The sequence below is a fragment of the Choloepus didactylus genome, chromosome 5 (assembly GCF_015220235.1).
Source record: "Choloepus didactylus isolate mChoDid1 chromosome 5, mChoDid1.pri, whole genome shotgun sequence".
Lineage (NCBI taxonomy): Eukaryota > Metazoa > Chordata > Mammalia > Pilosa > Megalonychidae > Choloepus > Choloepus didactylus.
The window spans coordinates 63,564,922-63,586,739 of NC_051311.1; the positions used below are offsets into that span (position 1 = coordinate 63,564,922).

The 21,818-nt window shown below is 40.6% G+C and overlaps 1 non-coding gene and 1 pseudogene across 1 annotated transcript; both read right to left on the reverse strand.

Annotated features, from left to right (window-relative positions):
• Positions 1-5,911: 5,911 nt before the first annotated feature.
• On the reverse strand, positions 5,912-6,479 carry LOC119535318 (annotated as a pseudogene).
• Positions 6,480-7,838: 1,359 nt separating this feature from the next.
• TRNAP-AGG lies at positions 7,839-7,910 on the reverse strand. Its single transcript has one exon. It is a non-coding gene; the product is annotated as a tRNA-Pro (tRNA).
• Between the last annotated feature and the right edge of the window lie 13,908 nt (positions 7,911-21,818).

Sequence of the window (21,818 nt, forward strand, 5' to 3'; positions counted from 1 at the left end):
ACAAATACATTTTTATTCTCTGCCAAAATTACTCTGGCATGTATTGGGGTTTCACAATAACCTGTACAAACCAACCAGATTTCACTCCCTAGTCAATGTATCATGTAATTATGTTGTTTGAATAAACTGACCATACAAACTAAATTATATAATGCGTTACAAACAATACAAATTTTGCACCTAATAAACATGTCTTCCTTTGGTCTCACACATAAGTGGAAGTTTTAAAAACACAATCAATATCATCCTTTACCCTTTAGTCTGATTTACCTTAGTCCGAAACATGTCCATTTTGTTCATATCTCTAATTGAAATCTGATCTCTTTTTTCAGACTCCTCAATATTTGCTGTATGGGGTAATGCTGACAGTCATTGCTGCTGGACTCTGGCTCTGAATCCCAGGTGTCACACAGATGCCTGAAGTTCCAGGGACTGACCAGGTTATACACAAAGAGCTCAGTATCCCAGAATTTAGACATAACCATTACAACTCAGGAATAGATGTAACTGCTGTAAGAGCTTACAATCTAGGAACCTTTACAATAAGCCTTCTCCTGATAACCTATGTTCTCAGACTCAATTCTTGGAGTTCACACATTATAGTTAGTCCTTATTAGTGAGGCATTTAATGTTTTTCTTTCCATTTCTGGTTTATTTCACTCAACATACTGCCTCAATATCCATTCACCTCATAACTTCACTCCTTCTTACAGCAGCTCAATATTCCATTGTATGTATACAACACAGTTCGCCATTCTATTCATCGGTCAGTGTGCTCTCAGGCCACCTCCATCCACTGCAAATTGTGAATACTGACACTATAAATTCCACTATGCAAATGTCCATTTATGTCCCTCTTTTCAGTTCTTGCAAGTATATACCCAATAGCAGGGTTGCAGGACTATATGGCAACCCATGTTTAGCTTCCCTCCAGATGGGCTGCACCATTCTACCTCCCCACCAATAATGATTAGGTACATCCCTTTCTTCACATTTTCTCCAGCACTTGTATCTCTCTGTTTATTTTTTAGACAGTTTTATTCACACACCATATATTCCATCCGAAGTAAACAATCAATGGTTTCACATGGTTATGCATTCACCACCACTAAGGACATTTCCATTTCTTCCAAAAAGAAGGAGGAAGAGGTGAAAAAAGTAAAAAAGAAAAAAATGAAAAGAAAGGAAGAAAATGACAACTAAAAAGCAACAAAAGAAAAAATAAAATTAAAATAAAATACAGTAAAAAAGTAAGACACCACCACCAATGCCAAGAATCCTATATTCCTCCCTTATATCCCCCTCTTATAAACATTTAGCTTTGGTATTTTGCCTTTGTTACACTTAATGGAAGCATATTACAATGTTACTAACTATAGTCTCTAGTTTGCATTTATTGTATTTTTCCCCAATACCACCTTACAAAATTGACATTCATTTGTTCTCTCTCGTGTAAAAACATATTTGTACATTCAATCACAATCATTTACCACTCTAGGTTTCACTAAGTTATACATCCCAGTCTTTATCTTCTATCTTTCCTTCTGGTGTCCCATGTGCCCCTAACTTTCCTCTTTCAACCATACTCATAGTCATCTTTGTTCAGCATACTTACATTATTATGCTACCATCACCCAATATTGTGCTCCAAACCTCTCTCTCCTGTCTTTTCCTATCCGTCTGTAGTGCTCCCTTTAGTATTTCCTGTTGAGCATGTATCTTGTTCACAAACTCTCTCATTGTCTGTTTGAGAATATTTTAAACTCTCCCTCATTTTAATTCAGTTTTATTGAGATATATTCACATACCATAAATCATCCATGGTGTACAATCAGCTGTTCACAGTACCATCTTATAGTTGTGCATTTATCACCCCAATCTATTTTTGAACATTTTCCTTACACCAGAAAGAATCATGATCAGAATAAAAAATAAAAATTAAAAAAAGAACACTCAAATCACCCTCCTCAACCTACCCTATTTTTCATTTAGGTTTTGTCCCCATTTTTCTACTCATCTATCCATACAGTGGGAAATGGGAGTGTGATCCACAGGGTTTTCACAATCACACTGTAACCCCTTGTAAGCTACATTGTTATACAATCATCTTCAAGAGTCAAGGCTACTGGGTTGGAATTTGGTAGTTTCAGGTATTTACCTCTAGCTATTCCAATATATTAAAACCTAAAAAATGTTATCTATATAGGGCATAAGAGCGCCCACCAGAGTGACATCTAGACTCCATTTGAAATCTCTCAGCCACTGAAGCTTTATTTTGTTTCATTTTGCATCCCCCTTTTGGTCAAGAAGATGTTCTCAATCCCACGATGCCAGGTCCAGATTCATCCCCGGGAGTCATATCCTATTGTTGCCAGGGAGATTTACAACCCTGAGAGTCAGGTCCCACATATGGGGGAGGGCAGCGAGATCACCCACCAAGGTGGCTTAGTTAGAGAGAGTCTCCCTCATTTTCGAAGGATGGTTTCACTGGATATAAAATTCTTGCTTGGCAGCTTTTCTCTTTCAGTATCTTAAATATATCATACCACTGCCTTCTTGCCTCCAGGGTTTCTACTGAGAAATCTGCCTGTAGTCTTGTCAAGCTTCCCTTGTATGGGATGGATTGCTTTTCTCTTGCTGCTTTCAGAATTCTTTCTTTGTATTTGATATTTGATAATCTGATTATTAAGTGTCTTGGTGTAAGTCTATTCAGATCTATTTTGTTTGGGTTATGCTGCACTTTTTGGATCTGTAATTTCATGTCTTTTGTAAGAGATGGGAAATTTTCAGTGATTATTTCCTCCATTATTGTTTCTGCCCCTTGTCCCTTCTCTTCTCATGCTGGGACACCCATGACATGTACATTATGCACTTCATGTTGTCATTCAATTCCCTGAGATGCTGCTCATATTTTACCATTCTTTTCCCTATCTGTTCTTTTGTGTGTAGAATTTCAGCTGTCCTGTCCGCCATTTCATGAATCCTTTCTTCTGCCTCTTCAGATCTGTTGTATGTCTCCATTGTGTTTTTCATCTTTTTATTGTGACTTTCATTCCCATAAGTTCTGCCAATTGTGTTTTCAAACTTTCAAGTTTTTCCTTATGTTCACCCAACGTCTTCTTTATATCCTTGATCTCTTTTGCCATATCTTCCCTCAACTCATTGATTTGATTTTTTAATTGATTGAGGAGATTTGTTTAATTAATAATTAGTTGTTTCAATTCCTGTATCTCAGTTGTATAAGTTTGTTCCTTGGACTGGGCCATATCTTCATTTTTCCTAATGTGATTCATAATTTTTTGTTGTCTAGGCATCTGTTTCCCTTGATTACCCCAATCAGATTTTCCTAGATCAGAAGAGCCCAGGTCTCATGAGGAGGCTGTATTCAGTATCAGGTTTCCCTGAGGGTGAGACCCAGCAGATTGTGAGACTTTTCTGTGAGGCCTCTAGACTCAGTGCTTTTCCTATCCTGCCCAGCTGGTGGCACTTGTCAGCCCATAGCTCCTGTTCTAGTTTGCTAATGCTAACAGAATGCAAAACACTAGAAACGGATTGGCTTTTATAAAAGGGGGTTTATTTGGTTACAAAGTTACAGTCTTAAGGCCATAAAGTGTCCATCAACAAAGGGTACCTTCACTGGAAGATGGCCAATGGTGTCCGGAAAAATATCTGTTAGCTGGGAAGGCATCTGGCTGGTGTGTGCTCCAAAGTTCTGGTTTCAAAATGGATTTCTCTGGAGGAATCCAGGATGTTCCTCTCTAGGCTGCAGTTCCTCAAAAATGTCACTCTTAGTTGCTCTTGGGGTGTTTGTCCTCTCTTAGCTTCTCCAGAGCAAAAGTCTGCTTTCAACAGCCATCTTCAAACTGCCTCTCATCTGCAGCTACTCTCTCAGCTTCTGTGCATTCTTCAAAGTGTCCCTCTTGGCTGTAGCAAGCCTACTCCTTCTGTCTGAGCTTATATAGTGCTCCAGTAAACTAATCAAGGCCCATGATGAATGGGCTGGGCCACACCTCCATGGAAATTATCCAATCAGTTATCACCCACAGTTGGGTGGGGCACATTTCAATGGAAACAACTTAATCCAAACATTCCAACTCAATCCCCAACAATATGTCTGCCCCCAAAAGATTGCATCAAAGAACAAGGCTTTTTCTGGGGGACATAATGCATACAATCCGGTACAGCTCCCAACTGGTGTAAAGAGGTGTAGTCCTTGGCCCTGTCCTGGCCATGGGCCAAGGGTGTCAGAAGCCAAGCTTAAGTTGTTTCTGGTCCCACCCCACCCCCAGGTCCCTGGGGTCTGAATTCTCTGAGGGTGGGCAGACACTTGAGCTGGGCCCTGCCCCCCTTTTCTTAGGGAAGATACACCCTTTAGGGAGTTATCTTCTCCACTTGAATTCCTCCTTTGTCTCTGCCTCTGTTAACTCCACCCTTGCCTGAGTCTGTGCTGACAATTGAAAGTGCCTGAGTCTTTCTCTAATGAGTTTCTTAGAATGAGAGAGGAAAAAAAAAAGGAAAATGAGAGAAAGACCCTTTTCAGATGCAGTCCCCAGCTCCCTGGTTTTGCCTGTCAACCGGTGTTGGTACCCAGTTCTTTGTACCCCTTTTTTGGGGACACGCCATTTTTCAGTATTCTGAGCTCAGCTGTCTCCAAAAGCCTTTGTTTTTAATTATTTATATATATATATATTTTCCATCAGCCCTGTCTCCTCTCTGCTGGGAGGAACCTCAGGTTCCTTTCCTGTTTGTTCCAGGTTTATCTGTGGTTGTAGCTTGTGTTCAGTACTCAAAATTTGTTAATTAAAACTGCAGTTGGAGTTTGGTTGAGTTACTTTTCCTCACTCCAGGAACTTGGTTCTATTTTTCATGAGGGATGTTTCAGCTTAACCTGCTGTGCTGGTGGGGAAGGGGCACCAGCTCCACAGTTTGGGAGCTTTGCTTACAGTTGTATACTGTGATCTCAGCCTTTCCTCCCATTCTGGGCTGGTATATGATATGTGTTTTCACGATGACTCCCAACAGTTGTTTCAGACTATTTACTAGTTGTTCCTGGCTATTTACTAGTTACTCTAGAGGACTAACTAAATTCCACACCTCTTTATGCTGCCATCTTGCCCCACCCTCCAATATCTTTCTACAGAGAACTCAAGGTTGAATCTAAATTTTGCTTTAGAAATTAGAAGGTAGAAGTTGTTATCAAATGAGATGGGCAAGACAGGAAGAGGTGTGGAGGTGGCTTGCTGATTTGAGGTGGCTTATTAAACTAGTGCTATCCAAAATGCAATCCATGTACCAGTGTTGGACAAAAAATTGATCAACAAAAGTTCAGACGCTAAGAGTAGGTATCTTAAGCTGGAAGTAGAAATTTGGTAATAATTAGGCAAGGTATGGTAGCATCATATGGTATATAAAGTGGAACAAAATAAGATATGGAAGGGGTATCAGTGTTTAGAAATATTATTATTATTGAGAGGCCCTTACATAACAGCAACCTTGTTTATCATGAACACAACTTTGTTCCTAATTCTCTAAGGCAGTACATCAACATTGTTCTACTTCATGGGTGTTTTTTCACAAAAAAATTCTGACCCACAGAGAAGTGTCAGGCATTAAAATTCATGGCTCAGCAAAATTAAAGATGTTTTTAGCATCTCCCCAAAGTTCTGTATCAGATGATAAACAGTCTCATGCATCACCTTTCACTGGTACTATAATATTCCTCATCTGAAATATCATCCACAAGAACTGAATTCAGTCATTTTCCCCATTAAATCTTACTAGTTCTATTTAGGAAAGAGAATGTTTTTAAAATTAAAAAATGCCTCAAATTAACATGAATTTTATTGCATCTTCAAAATCACAAATAGGTCTAGTATCTTGTTTCTATTGCTTGCACAACTCTTAGATTTTATCAAACAACCTGCTGAACTGTTCCTTTTTCAGAGACATAGATACCATCCAAAACTTTTCTTATATCTTTGTTTTTAACTGTTGTGGTCTGCTGAGTGAAAGCAATTGAATTTGGTACAAGTTCAATGTCGTTTCTTTCAAGAATTAACTCATCTTTCTGGGCCTGAGATACTAAAGAAGCAACACCTGGTCTCATCTGAACCCTGTGGGTCTGTTTTTCACTCAAGAAATTTTGGATTTCAACTAGAGACACATTCTCCTGAATAACAGCATTGATGGGGACGAGCATCCACAGACCTCATCTTGGAACGGAAGCCCAGTATAACACCCTCTATCATGTTTGTACATTTGCAGGCGGTGTGAACTATGGCCAGCCCCTTTCTATTTCCCCACCATTTGTCAACCTGAGGCCTTTTTTTCTTCACAAGGAGACTGAGCTCTACTTTGTTGTGACTGATATCCTTCCGCAGGGTTCCTCTGGAGCTCTTCACAGTAACTGTGCCTCCCTTCAGCTCTCTGTCAACATTTTCTGGAATGTTGACAGTCTGGTTTCTGAAAACGCTCTTCATTCTCACAGTATATGCAGCAAAGAGCCCCGCCTTTAACTTTTAATACTTAGAAGTATGCTTACTACATAGTGTCTTCCACATTGTTCTAGTATCCCAGTTCTTCGAGTGTTTGCTGTATATGCTGATTCTTGCTTATGGTGGCTCATTTCCTTGTCTGGTTCATAAAATTTTATTGTGAACTCTTCTTCAGTGGGACAAGGGTATGTGTGTGTGTTTGTCCTATAGGCCCTGGGTGGTATTCTCTGCTTGAGAATCCAACATCATGCAGATAACATAAATCCAACAGAGATGGAATATAAAAGAAAATGTCTAGATATTAGAATTAAGAAATGCAAAGCAAGATAGATAGATAGATAGATAGATAGATAGAGAGAGAGAGAGAGAGAGAGAAGATGCTACAGGGGCCCATGGTGGGTTTCAGACACAGATACATGCCCAGAGACCTGGGGCTTCAGTGTCTCAGGACTGACCTGTGTTTCCACCCCTTTTCTCTGCTTCCTTGGACTGGTGGATGTAGTTTTTAGTTTTCTTTTCATAGACAAGGTAGATCTTTGATGTTCTAAGCTTTATGCAGAGTGTTCAGTTCCAGCTCCTTGTCTCTGCTGAGTTGGGGTCACATATCCTGTAAGTGAAGGCATTAAAATGTATTTCCAGGTCTCTGGGCATGTATCTGTGTCTGAAACCCACCATGGGCCTCTGTAGCATCCTCTCTCTCTCTATCTCTCTTGTTTTGCATTCCTTCTTTAATTCTAATATCTAGATATTTTCTTTTAAAAATATTTGAGATTGTTGATATTTTAATTTTTAAATTCTATTTTATCCTACATTTTTGTGTTTCAAGGGGCATGGGTCATTAGGTACTTTATGGTTTGCAAAGGACTCTCATATGCAGTGTCTTATTTAATCCTTCCAGCAACCTGGGGAGGATGTACCTATAATCATAGCTTCTGGACTTCCAGTAGAGTGCATATGATAGTATGGGTTTTACATGAGAGCTTGTTTTTTCCTGACCTCCAGTTTAGGTCACATCCCTGTCAAGATAACTTGCTCTTTGTCTGAAGGCCTCTGAGAGATTATCTTCTTCCTAACAAATTGCAACTGTCTGGCTCTAAACTTCTAGGCTCAGCCAGACACCATACCAGTCTGCTTCTCAGTTGGTCCTCAGTGGAAATAATGGGGTAAATACTGGTCGTGACTAATGGGGAAAGGGAAACCGACTGCCAGTCTGCTACCTTATCAGGGTCCTTCAATCAGACACCATTAGACTATCTCTTACCCATGAAAGAGCAGGCCGTGGATACGTAGAGGGAGAGCGGAGGGCAAAAAAAAAAAAAAAAAAAAAAAAATTAAAGCAAAACAGGGCTCGTCCGGGATTTGAACCCGGGACCTCTCGCACCCTAAGCGAGAATCATACCCCTAGACCAACGAGCCAGTGACAGCTGGTGTTTTTAGCCTAACCAGATGTGCCTTCCCTGCCACATCAGCAGCAGCAACTGCCTCTCTCCTCCTTCCAGGCTGGCTCCCCGCCCAGGCCAGCCGCACTCCAGAAAGCCTCGCCCCACGGCTGTCTCCTCCCTGGGTGCGGGCCCACTGTGGAGCCACACACAGACGCTCTTCTGGGGGAGGGCCTGTTCCTTCCCGCAACCAGCCAGTTCTCCCCGAGGGCAACCAAGCGGAGTTCCTGGAGGTGCGGCTGGGGAAGAGGGGATAAGGAATCAGGCCTCAGCAAATACTCCTTTCCCTGGGAACCCCAGGGCGAAGTGAGCCTGTCGGGGATCTTCCACACCCTCAGGGATCTTCCACACCCAGTTAAGAGTCACCCCTCCTTTGTAACTCATGATCAGACCGCCAGAAAAGTTTCTCCAAACCCATCAAATCAGCTAAACCAGCTAAGGGCGGCCATGGTGGGAGAACTTCAGGCTGGGAATTTCCCAAACGGGGGTGAGTGGGGGAGACCACCCTCAAAACTGGGGCCTGGTGGGAGACCCCTGCGGGCTGGGCCAGTCTTTTTTATGCCTCCACTGTACCCCGTCCCACATCTGTCATGCTATTTCCAGAGGGGCTGCCCTTGGCGAGGCTGGGAGTTCCACAGGGTCCACCCGGGGTCCAGCACTGGCAATGCTGCTAATAAGGAAAATGATTCCCAAGCATTTCTGGGTGCCAGGCCCTGGGTAAGCGCTTTACCAACATGATCTCATTTAAGCCTCACAGCACAACTGTTGTGGTCACCATTTAGTCAATGTCTGTGGAATGAATGAATGTCTCAGGGGTGTGCATAAAAAATCAGTAATAGCAAGAGATATTCAGGTAAATCCACATCACTTGGCTTGAAGTAGAAACCACAGGCCTGGAAAAACCCTCCTACCTTCCATACTTCTAGCGGCTTTATAAGGAACCAATCCCTCTCTTGGATGGACAGGGAGAATGGTCCTCATTTTAGAGAATGAATTGACCACCATTCCTTTGTACCCAGGGGATAAAGTTTTCTTATTTCCACCCAGGAGTGTCTAGAACAGACAACTGCCTGTGCTCACTAATTGTGGCCAGAATGAAAGGCAACAGCTCATCGGTTCTAAAACCAAAAAGACTTTTTTTGGAAGCTGTTCCCCAGCTTTACACTGGCTTATAAATAAAAGCACTCTCAATACGTCATTCCATTAGCTCAGCACACATTCCTAAATTGTTCATCTCAGTGGGTATGCAGGGAGCAACACTGCTCAAAGTTAGGGCTCCTGGGGGGACTTTACTGAAAATGTTTCAGGGCTGAGAACAGTGCTGGGCCCCAGCCAGTGCTTCTCTCTGGGGGTGCCGTTGGAATTTGGGGCAGGATAATTCTTTGCGTGGGCCTGTCTGGAGCAGCATCCTGCCCATTAAATACCAGTAATCTTTCTTCCCTGTGTGACAGTCATACCCCACCCTCCCCCCACTTCCAAATACCTCCTGGATAAGGGTCAGGGGAGAGGAGAACTGCCCTGGAGGAAATCCACCGACTGCTACCTCCAATTTTTTTTTTTTCCAGCTTAAAATCACTGTGGCCTTGCTCTGTGGGTAGGACCTCAGGCCCTCAATCACTTGTTTGTCTCTGTGTTGAAAAAACCACGGATCAAATTTTCTGGAAAGAATGTGGTTCTACCTTTGGGAGCTTCCTTGGCTTTCCTTCCAGGGCTGAGGATGGTTTTCATAGTCAGGCAAATCCTTGGATGATTCTTCATTTTCACAAGAGCATGTCAACTCTTCCCTTATCTCATCGCTTGTCTAGAGAGCCTTATGGATCAATATTTAACAGACAATGTTATCACAACACATCGTCTCAAGCTCAATAGCCCCTGTATTTATCAAAAGCGCAGCAAATAGCTAACACGGGTTGCCTCTGGAGAGGGGAACTGGGTGGCTGGGAGCCTGAATGGGGAGGAAACGTATTTTTCTCTGTTATTCATTGCTATCTTTTGAATTTTGAACCCTGTGTTGTGTGTGTATGTGTATGTGTGCCCCACTCAAAAATGAAATTAAATTTAAAAAAATTAAGCAGAGAGAAGCAATTAATTAGAAAGGATAGGGAGGAATGTGTTTCAAACCTCTAGATTATTAAAATGTCCTCTGGATCAGCGTGGCTCAGCAGAGCCCAATATTCGTGAAGGTTGTGGTATATGCACAGTTTGCATCATGCTTTGCGCTGTGTCGAGGCCATTTTAGGGTGTCAGTCATAGACCCAAGTCTGTGTCTGCTCGGGAATGTTGTTGAGGACATTGTTTATTATGCCACACTAATTTATCCATTGTGAAGTCCCCGGGGAGACATTCTTGTCTGTCATAATCCCAAGAACAGTTGGCTTGTGTTTACTTTCTGGACACTGAGTTATGTAAATGAATAGCTGCGGGAAAGTGGGGGCTGATTGCATGGCCCATCCATAGCAAGTTCACAGGATGGTCATGTTTCAAATTCATTCCCGACTCTTTAATTCCCCATGTTGTTTCTCTTTCTTCTTTAGCTCTTACTTTTCATCAATGATTTCTTCTTGTGCCCCATGTGTTCCCACAAGCCTCCCTTGAAGAATTTCAGGAGAAGGTGGGTATAAGCAAATAAACTCCGAAAGAGAAGAGAGAAAGAAAAAGCTTGAAACTATTCAAAAAATATCCACTTTTTCTAGGACTTGCCTTTTTTCCCAGGTAATTAGAAGGGCTGGAAAACAAATCTCCCCTTGACAGTTTTCCATCTGGTTCTGGGCTTTTGTAAGTCTAAATCTAAATCAATGGTTCTAAACAGGGGTAAAGGGAGTGGAGTGGAGGGGGATTCCCACCCCCCACCACTGAGTGTATTTGGCAATGTTTGGAGACATTTTTGGTTATCATCACCAGGAGTAGGTGCTATTGGCCTCTAGTGCATCTAGTGGATAGAGGCTAGGGATGCTGCTAAACATCCGACAAGCACAGGACAACCTTCACCACCACACATCCACCAATAAAGAATTATCTTGCCCAATATGTCAATATTACCAAGGTTGAGAAACCCTGGTCCAAATATACTTAACATGGCCTTCTGCAAAGCCTTAGTAAATTGTCATGTTCCTAAATTAATACAGTGATTTTAAATCTGAAAAGGGTGCCATATACTTAATGTATGTAAAATGTCTCCAGTTTTTATATGATTACCTTCTTCCTTCACCCCATGCTCCCTTCTCAAAATCTGTTTCTCTCCATCCCATGTATACCCTCATGGGACATCTGGCCCACTGTAGCTGGGGCTGCATTGTCCCCAGCTTGAGTCCACTGCCCATCCTTCTGATGTGGGGTGGCCTAGGATGGGAAGGGATTGTCTGGGAAGGTGTCAGGACAGCACTAGGAGAGGTCAAAGATGCGGCTGCCTGGGCTGGGCAGTGGGAGTCAGAGGGCTGGGGGTGTCTGGTATCCACACCAGTCGGGCTGGTGGCCCAAGCCCCGGGACTGCCTTGGGCTGCAGGCTCCCATCAGAACCATATGCAGAGCGGGGGGCACCTGCAGACAGTGGAGGCAGACTTGCTCCACTCAGACCCAGGCTAACTCCTGGGCCCTGGGCTCTGTCCATGGATAGGCACTTGTTCCAGTTTGCTAATGCTGCCGGAATGCAAAACACCAGGAATGGATTGGCTTTTATAAAGGGGGTTTATTTGGTTACACAGTTACAGTCTTAAGGCCATCAAGTGTCCAGGGTAAGTCATCAACAGTCGGGTACCTTCACTGGAGGATGGCCAATGGCATCTGGAAAAACCTCTGTTAGCTGGGAAGGCACGGGGCTGGCGTCTTCTCCAGAGTTCTGGTTTCAAAATGGCTTTCTCCCAGGACATTCCTCCCTAGGCTTCAGCTCCTCAAAAATGTCACTCTTAGTTGCTCTTGGGGCGTTTGTCCTCTCTTAGCTTCTCCAGAGCAAAAGTCTGCTTTCAAAGGCTGTCTCCAAAATGTCTCTGCAAGCTGAAGCTCCTCTCTCAGCTCCTGTGCATTCTTCAAAGTGTCCCTTTTGGCTGTAGCCCACAGTTGAGTGATCACATCTGCACAGAAACATCCAATCAAAAGTCTCCAGCCCAATCAACACAAGACTTCATCAAAGATAATGGCATTTTGGGGGACATAATACATCCAAACTAGCACAGCACCTTAAGCACTGCCTTCAGAGGTGGCTCGGGCTGGCTTCCGGCCCTGGTCCTGTGGTCCTGCCGAGTGCAAGGGATGAGCTGATTGAGGGTCAGAATCCAGCACAAGGCAGTCTGGTGGGAACAAGTGGACTTGCAGTTCCTGCAGCGTTGGCTGGCCCTTGCACATGGCCTTTGCAGAAGGCCATGACCTTTCAGGCATGGCTGACAAGTCTCCATCTGGCCCGTCTAGCTCAGAATGCAAGGGAAATCAAGATATATCCCAGTCATCCTAGGATATGGCTTTGCTTTTCTTTAGCTCAAATATGTATCAGAGGAGACTGGAAGTTCTGGAGGAAAGTGGGGGCTGGCTGATGCCACATACTGCATCTGGGCTGGGTGACTGAGTGTACCCAAGGCTTTGTGAGTCAGCTCATAGGAGGGAACTGGTTGGCCTAGTGGATTGGGAGGCTCTTGCTCTGTAAGTTTAGAAAAAGGGAAGGAGGCAGTATAAGATCACTAAGAAAAAGTCATACCACCTATTTACTTTTTAAACATTTTGATAGGGCTAATAAGATGGCTTATCAAAGCAATACTCCAGTCAGAGACTATCTGGATTTCAGGGAGGCGTTTGGCACATTTGTTGAATGAAGTTGAAGACTACCAGCTGGATGATAGTAGGGAGATTCAGGAGTGGTTGAAGAATGGTGCCCAAAGATGTGAACGAGAAGTGAGGTCTTCAGTGGAGGGCCACAGAGCTCTGTCTCCAATCCTAATGCTTATATCAAAAATTTAATTGAAGACAAAGATATTGTGAGGAAATAACCCTCTTTCCTAGCAAAGAGGGTTGGCATGGAGAGGGAGGAAGAGGCTTACTCTACAAATGGTTTCCTTCTCTATTGATGTTCTTAGAGGAACAGGATCATTTCTTTCATTTAATTTGGGTTGAGTAGATAACCGCTGATAGTCAGCTGGGCTTGGATATTTATCCTAGTCCCTTGCCTGGGTTTCATTTTTGTCCGCATCTGACCTAGAGGAAGAGGGAGCAGCACAGCCTCTTCTCCAACTGTCTGCTGTGGGCTCCACATCAGAGACCAGAGAGGGAGAACAGCCAGAGTGGACATGCTGCAGGGATGTGCAGGAGCAAGGAGTGGCCAAGACCCTGCATACCCGTGACTCCCAAAGCATACACACCCATAGCTTGCTTTCTAATGAGCTCTTCTCCCCTCCTACCCTGGAAGATTTATGTGCTGTGTTATTAGGTGACCAGAGCTGGGAGGGAAGCCAACAACTAGTGAGGCTCCACCAAGATCTGGCAGGGAGTCAGCAAAGGAAGGTACAGGGAAAGGAGGTTTGGTCTGACTACAAAGGAGAACTTTCTAGGTCTTTAGTCCTGGGGCATAGATTTTAAAGTGTGGCCTTTTGAGAGTTTAAATGGGAAGCTAGAATTATTTATCCAGTCTCTCTAACTTGGTGGAATTCAAATTCTCCTTTGCAATTGGTAGCAACCCAAATCTCGGTTCAGCTCCTGGAGACCTCCAGCTGCTGTCTTTTGCTGGGCTCCTTAGAATCTCCATTTAGCTTCTACCTATTTGTGGATACTTTATAGTGCTTTCAAATTGTTGTTTTATGTATGTTGTCCAGAATTAATACTTGTCAGTGGTGGTGGTGGTGGGAAATTTATCTGATACAAAATGCTCTGCCTCCCTTAAACCTATCTATACTTAAAGTGCATTTCTTGTAGACTGAATATAGTTGGATATTGCTTTTTGAAAAAAAAATCCCATCTAATAATTTCTGCCTTTAATAATTGGAGTCGTTTAGTCCTTTTACATTTAGTGTAATCATTGATGTGATTGGGTTTAAGCCTACGATCTAGCTATTCCTTTTCTATTTGTCCCATGGGTTCCTTTTCCTTTTTCCTTTACTGCCTTCTTTTGAATTAACTGAGAATTTTTAAGTATGCCATTTTATTTCTTCTTCTGGCTGTTTTTTTTTTGGTGGGGGCAGGGGTAGGTAGGTAAGGCTTGTTGAAGTATAGTTTACATACAGTAAAATTCATCCTTTTTAGGTATACAGTTTGATAAGTTCTGAAAAACATGCACAGGTAGGTGATCATCACAGCAATCCAGATCTCAAACATTTCCATACCCCAGAAAGTTCTCTTGTGCCTGGTCCTTTGTAGCCAATCCCCACCCCCATCTCCAGTTCCTGGCAACCACTGATTTGATTTCTGTTCCTATAGTTTTTGCCTTTTCAGAATGTTATATAAATGGAATCATACAGTATATAGCCTCTGTGTCTGATATTTTTCACTTAGCATGCTTTTGAGAGTTGTACATGCTATTTTATATATGACTTTGTTTCTTTTTATGGCTGAATGGTATTCCATTGTATTGTTGTACCACAATTTGTTTATTCATTCACCATTTGACAATTGGGTTGTCTATGGTTTTTGGCTACCCAGAATGAAGCTTTAATAAACGTTCATGTACAGGTTTTTGTGTAAACATACATTTTCATTTTTCTTGGGTCATAACTCAGGAGTGGGATTACTAGGTTGTATGATAAGTGCATGTTTAACTTTGTTAAAAAACAAAACAAAACATGTCAACCTATTTTCCAAAGTTGCTCTACCTTCTCTCCAATACTTGGTATCATTAGTCTTTTAAATTTTAGTCATTTTAGTGAGTGTGTTGTGGTATCTCATTGCAGTTTTAATGACTCATGATGTTAAAGCAACTTTCTACATGCTTATTTGCCATCTGTGTATCTTCTTTAGTGAAGAGTCTTTTCAATTCTTTTGCACATTAGCCATCTTATTATTAAGTTTTAAGAATCTTTATATACATATATATTCTGGATACAAGACATTTATGTGTTTTGCGAATATTTTTCTTGCCATCTATGGCTTACCTTTTCATTCTCTTAATATCTTTTGAAGAGCAGAGGTTTTTAATTAGGATGAAACACAATTCATCAAATTTTTATAGTTTGTGCTAAGAATTTTTTTGCCTGATACAAGGTCAGAAATATTTTTTTCAGTGTCGTCTTTAAGTTTTACAATTTTGAGTCTTAAATTTAGGTCTGCAATTCATTTCAAATTAGTTTTTGTATATTATGTGAGGTAAGGGTTGTCAGCCTGCTTCTGGGGTTGTTTTTTATTCCCTTGAACTTTGTTTATCTTTATTCAATTTTACATTACCTTGATTATTGTAGCTTTATAGTAGGTTGTGTGTGTGTGTCTGTGTGTGTGATAACTTATCTACAATGTAATGCTTCCCATTCTAACCACCTTCAAGCTTACAATCAGTGGCATTGATGTCATTCACAATGTTGTGCTACCATCACCACCATACATTATCAAAATGTTTCCTTCACCACAAACAGAAACTCTGCACCCTGAGTGGTTCTTGGATACCCTGAATAAAGCTTATATAAACATTCATGTACAAGTTTCTGTGTAAACATATATTTTCATTTTTCTTGGGTAATAACCCAGGAATGGGATTCCCCCCAACCCCTGTCCCTGGTAATCTGTAATCTACTTTCTCCCTTTATGAAGTTACATATTCTAGTTTTTCATGTAAGTGAAATCATACAATATATATCCCTTGGTGTCTCGCTTATTTCACTCAACGTGATGCCATCAAGTTTCATCCATGTTGTAGCACGTATCAGAACTTCATGACTTTTTATGTCTGAATAATATTCCATTGCATGGATATACCTTTTTTTTAATCCTTTTATCTATTGTGGATACTTGAGTTGCTTCCACCTTTTGGCTACTGTAAATAATGCTTCTCTGTACAGTAGTGTACAGATATCTATTTCAATCCCTGCTTTCAATTCTTTTGGGTATATACGTAGAAGTGGGATTGCTGGGTCATATGGTGTTTCTAAGTTTATCTTTTTGAGGTTTCAGTAGTTTTCCACAGTGGCTGCACCAAGTTACATTCCCATAACAATGGACAAGGGTTTCTGTTTCCCCACATTCTCGCCAACACTTGTTATTTTCACTGTTTAAAATATTAGCCATTTTAGTGTGTGTGAATTGGTCTCCTTGTGGTTTTAATTTGCATTTCCCTAACTACTAATGATGTTTAGCATCTTTTCATGTGCTTATTGGCCATTTGTATATCATCTTTGGAGAAATGCCCATTCAAGTCCCTTGTCTACTTTTTAATTGGGTTGTTGGTCTTTTTTTTGTTGAGTTGTAGGAGTTCTTTATATTTTTTTGGATATTAAACCCTGAAGAGATATATGGTTTCCAAATATTTTCTACCGTTCTGTAGGTTGTTTTTTCATTTTCTTGATAATGTTCTTTATTGCATTAAAATTTTTGATTTTTATGAAGTTCAATTTATCTATTTTATTTTGTTGTTACTTGTGCTTTTGGTGTAAAATCTATATAGTAGGTTTTGAAATTGGGTAGTCTAAGTCCTCCAACTTTGTTCTTCTACTTCAAAATTGTTTGGGCTATTCTAGGTCCCTAGCATTCCTTACACATTTTATAATAACTTGTCAATTCCCTATAGAAAAAAAGGCTATTGAATTTTGATTGGGATTGTGTCAAATCTATAGATCAATTTGGAGACAATCTACTTCTTAATAATAGAGGCTTCTGTTTCATAAACACTATATAGCTCACATTTATTTAGAACTTTGTTAAATTTCTCTCAGCAATTTTTTATAGAAATCTTGCACACATTTTATTAGATTTAACCCTAATATTTCATGTTTTAGAAAATATTTTTAAAAATTTCAATTTCCAAGTGTTCATTGCTAGAGTGTATACAACTGAATTTTGCATAGTGGTTTTGCATCACATAGTGACTTTGAAGAACACACAGGAGCTGAGAGAGTAGCTGAAGCTGAGAGGCATTTTGAAGCCAGCCGTTGGAAGCTGACACTGACATTTTGGAGAAATGCCATTTTGAAACGCTACCTGGGAGCAAGTGGACATCAGCTACGTGCCTTCCAAGCTAACAGAAGTTTTCTGGACACCAATGGCCATCCTTCAGTGAAGGTACCTGATCACTGATATGGTACCTTGGACACTTTATGGCCTCAAGACTGTAACTGTGTAACCAAATAAACCCCCTTTTATAAAAACCAATCCATTTCTGGTGTTTTGCATTCTGGCAGCATTAGCAAACTGGAACACCCTTGCTCCCCTTTTAAAAAACACAGTTTAATTGAGATATATTCACACACCCTACACTCAACCACAGTGTACAGTCAATTATTCCAATTATTCACATTACCATCATATATTTGTGCATTCATCACCAGATCAATTTTTTAAAAATTAAATTCAGTTTTATTGAAATATATTCACATACCATACAATCATCCATGGTGTACAAACAACTGTTCACAGTACCATCATATAGTTATGCATTCATCAATACAATCTATTTCTGAAAATTTTCCTTACATCAGAAAGAATCAGAATAAGAATAAAAAGTAAAAGCAAAAAAGAGCACCCAAATCATCCCCCCCATCCCACTCTATTTTTCATTTAGTTTTCGTCCCCATTTTTCTACTCATCCATCCATACACTGGATAAAGGGAGTGTGATCCACAAGCTTTTCACAATCACACTGTCACCCCTTGTAAGCTACATTGTTATACAATCATCTTCAAAAGTCAAGGCTACTGGGCTGGAGTTTGATAGTTTCAGGTATTTACTTCTAGCTATTCCAATACATTAAAACCTAAGAGGTGTTATCTATATAGTGCATAAGAATGTCCACCAGAGTGACCTCTCGACTCCATTTGAAATCTCTCAGCCACTGAAACTAACCGGATCAATTTTGGAACCTTTTCCTTACTCCAAAATAAAAACAAAAGCAAAAAAGAACAGCTAACTCTTTCCATCCCCTCCATTCCGCTCTATTCTTCATCTAATTTTTGTCTCCATTTTTTCACTCATCTGGTACTGGCCATTCTTACTTTTTCCTGACTTTAGGGTGAAAGCATTCAGTTTTTCCACATTAAGTATAATACTAGTTGTAGTTTTTCTTCATCAGGATGAGAAAGTTCCTTTTGTTCCTAGTTTGCTGAGTTTTTATCATGAATGGATATTGATTTTTGTTAAATGATTTTTCTACATTTCTGCAGCTACTTAGATGCATATAGTTTCCCATTTTTAGTGTGTCAAGAGAGTGAACTATACTGACTGGTTTTCAAATGTTAAACCAACCTTTCATTCCGGCAATAAACCCCACTTGGTCATATTATATTATCCATTTAATATATTCCTGGATTCATGTCTATGTTCATGAGAGATACTTTGTAGTGTTCCTTTCTTGTTATGTTTTTGACTGGTTTTGGTATCAGGGTAATGCTGGTCTTGTAAAATGAGTTGGGAAGTGTTCCTTTTCTACTTTCCAGAAGAGCTTGTGTAGAATTAGTATTATTTTTGTCCTTAAATGTTTGGTAGACTTCATTATTGAGTCTATCTGGGCTTAGACTTTGTTAGAAGTTTTAAACTACAAACTTAATTACTTTAATAGATTTGGGTTATTCAGGTTTATCTATTTCTTCTTGAATGAGCTTTGGTAGTTTTTGTTTTTCAAGGAATTTGTCAATTTCATTAAGTTATCAAATTTATCAGCATGAAATTGTTCATAATATTCCCTTACTATCTTTTAAATGTCTGTAAGCTCTGTTGTAATGTTCCTTTTTTTTATTCCTGATATTTGTAATTTATGTCTTCCTTTTAATTTTTTTTCTTCTTTGATCAGTTTGGCTATTGTCGATTTTATTGGTCATTTCAGAGTACTAGCTTTTGGTTTCACTGATTTTCTCTAATATTTTTTCTGGTTCTAATGTCACTGACTTTCACTCTAATATTTATTATTTCCTTTGTTCTTTGTAATATCCTTCTTTTTCTATCTTTTTTTATTTTTATTTTGTAATAAATTCAAAGTTATAGGAACAGTTGCAAAAACAATACTAACCCCATACACAGAACTCCATCATACCCTGACTCCCCTCCCCCGATAGCCAATCCACCAACTTTAACATGCTGTCACATCACTATTTCTTTTCCCTCCCTCCCTATCTATCATCCATCATCTATTGCTCTGTCTTCTGAACATATGAGAGCTAGCTGCACACATCCTTGAACATACACTATAATTCACATATACACTTCCCATGAACAAGAACATTCTTTTACGCAATCCCATTAAGCGCAGCTAAGAAGTACAAAAGATTCAACAATGATACAAAGCTTACATTCTATATTTCCTTTTCCTTATGTCTCAGCTGTGTCCCTTTGAGCCTCCTGTCCTCCATCCTCCAATCCCATTCAAGTTCATCCTTGGCATTCAATTGTCATCTATTTAGACTGTCTTTTTTTTTTTTTTTCCAGTTGTGAAAACATATATACAGCTGAAATCTTCCCATTCCACCCCCTCCCTAGCCTTCCATTAGTGGATTATCACATTTAGAATGTTGTAATGCTCTTCCAACCATCCAGTACTAGAAAATTTCCCTTCACCTCGAACAGCAACCCTACACTCATTCTTAAACACCCATTGCCCTTTCCCCATTTCTCTTTAACCCATACTCTACTTTTCATCTTTATGGTTATATTCTCTGATAATTTCTTTGTGTTTACTGTGGGGCTTAAAATTAACCTCTTAAATCCATAACAGTCTTGTTCTCCTTTGATACCACCTTCACTTCAATAGGACACATAAACTATGTTCCTATACTCCTCCATTCCCCCACCTTTATATAGTTGTCTAAAATTACATATTTTACGTTGAGTTCAAAACCACTGATTTGTCATTAGAGTTTGTGTAATTTATATCATGTAGGAAGTAAATAGTGGAGTTACAGTTAAAAAATTATTGACTTCTATTTGTATTCCATTGTGGTTGGAGAATGTGCTTTGAGTATATTCAATTTTTTTTTTAATTTCTTGAGGCTTGTTTTATGTCCCAGCTTATGGTCCCTTCTGGAGAAAGATCTGTGATCACTAGAGAAAAATGAGTGTCCTGGTGATCTGGGATGTGAGGTACTATATATGTCAGTTAAAATTCTCTATATCTCTTTCTCCTTTCTTTGTTTCTCTGTTGGTAGGGCTCCCTTTAGAATCTGAAGTAGGGCAGGTCTTTTATTGGCAAAGTCTCTCAGCATTTGTTTGTCTGTGAAAAAATTTAAGCTCTCCCTCAAATTTGAAGGAGAGTTTTGCTGGATAAAGTATTCTTGGTTGGAAATTTTTCTCTCTCAGGATTTTAAATATGCCATGCCACTGCCTTCTCACCTCCATGGTGGCCGCTGAGTAGTCACAACTTAGTCTTATGTTGTTTCCTTGGTATGTGGTGAATTGCTTTTCTCTTGCTGCTTTCAGAACTTGCTCCTTCTCTTCAGTATTTGAGAGTCTGATCAGAATATGTCTCAGAGTGGGTTTATTTGGATTTATTCTATTTGTAGTTCACTGGGCATTTATGCTTTGTGTAATTATATTGTGTAGAAGGTTGGGGGGGTTTTCTCCAACAATTTCTTTGAATATTCTTTCTAGACCTTTACCCTTCTCTTCCCCTTCTGGGACACCAATGAGTCTTAAGTTTGGATGTTTTATTTTATCTGTCGTATCCTTGAGATCCATTTTGATTTTTTCGATTTTTTTCTCCATTCTTTCTTTTGTTCTTTCATTTTCTGTTTTGTGGACTTCTAGGACACTGAGACATTGTTCAGCTTCCTCTAATCTTGTATTGTGAATACCCAGAGTCTTTTTAATTTGGCCAACAGTTTCTTTTATTTCCATAAGATCTTCTATTTTTTTATTTACTCTTGCAATGTCTTCTTTATGCTCTTGTAGGGTCTTCTTTTTGTCGCTTATATCCTGGGCCATGGTCTTCTTGAAGTCCTTTAAATCCTTTGCCATGTTTTCATTCCTCGATTGTAGTTCTTTGATTAATTGTGCCAGGTATTGTGTCTCTTCTGATATCTTGATTTGTGTGTTTGGAGTTAGATTCTCCATATCGTCTGGTTTTATCATATGCATCAAGATTTTCTGTTGTTTTTGGCCTCTTGGCATTTCCTTTGCTTGACAGGGTTCTGTCAAGTTGTAAAAAAAAGATACCAATCTAATTTTTCAGAAACACAGTTTGATGGCATACACTTTCTCTAACTAACCAGCAGATGGCATCTGTGAGTATAGGTGACTCACCTATACCCCTCAAGTCAGTTCTCCACCTTGTCCCCATGGTGTGTGGGGAAATGATTCTTGTGGGGTTCAGTTGGAGAACTCAGTTTGGGTGTGTTGCTGGAGCTGTCTGCCCTGAATGTGGGGTGTGTGTCCGGGTGGCCAGGGAAGAAGGGCAGCTTTAATATTCATATCCCCCAGGTTCCCTGAGATTCAAGGCTGCCGCAAGAGTCTAAGCCTTCATTTCATTTCAGCCCCAGACCCTCTCTCTCACTGTCCCACAAACCACCAGACTTGGCCTAGTGTCCCTGGGTTCTCTGAGCAGGTCCCCCCGCCCAGCCGTGATCCTCCAGGACCTCTGCCGAGGGAATGCTATGCTATGTCACCAGTGCGCGCCATCCCTCAAGGGAAGCCCCAGGCCGCCAGGCTGTGCAGGGGCACTCTCAGCCTGATGCAAAGATGGCCAAACAGGAGTCTCAACACCCCCCTCCTCTCACAGTTCCTCCTTCCCAGTTCCAGGACAACTGGCGGGGCTCTGGGCTGTGGGCACAGCCCTGGGCAGGAGTTT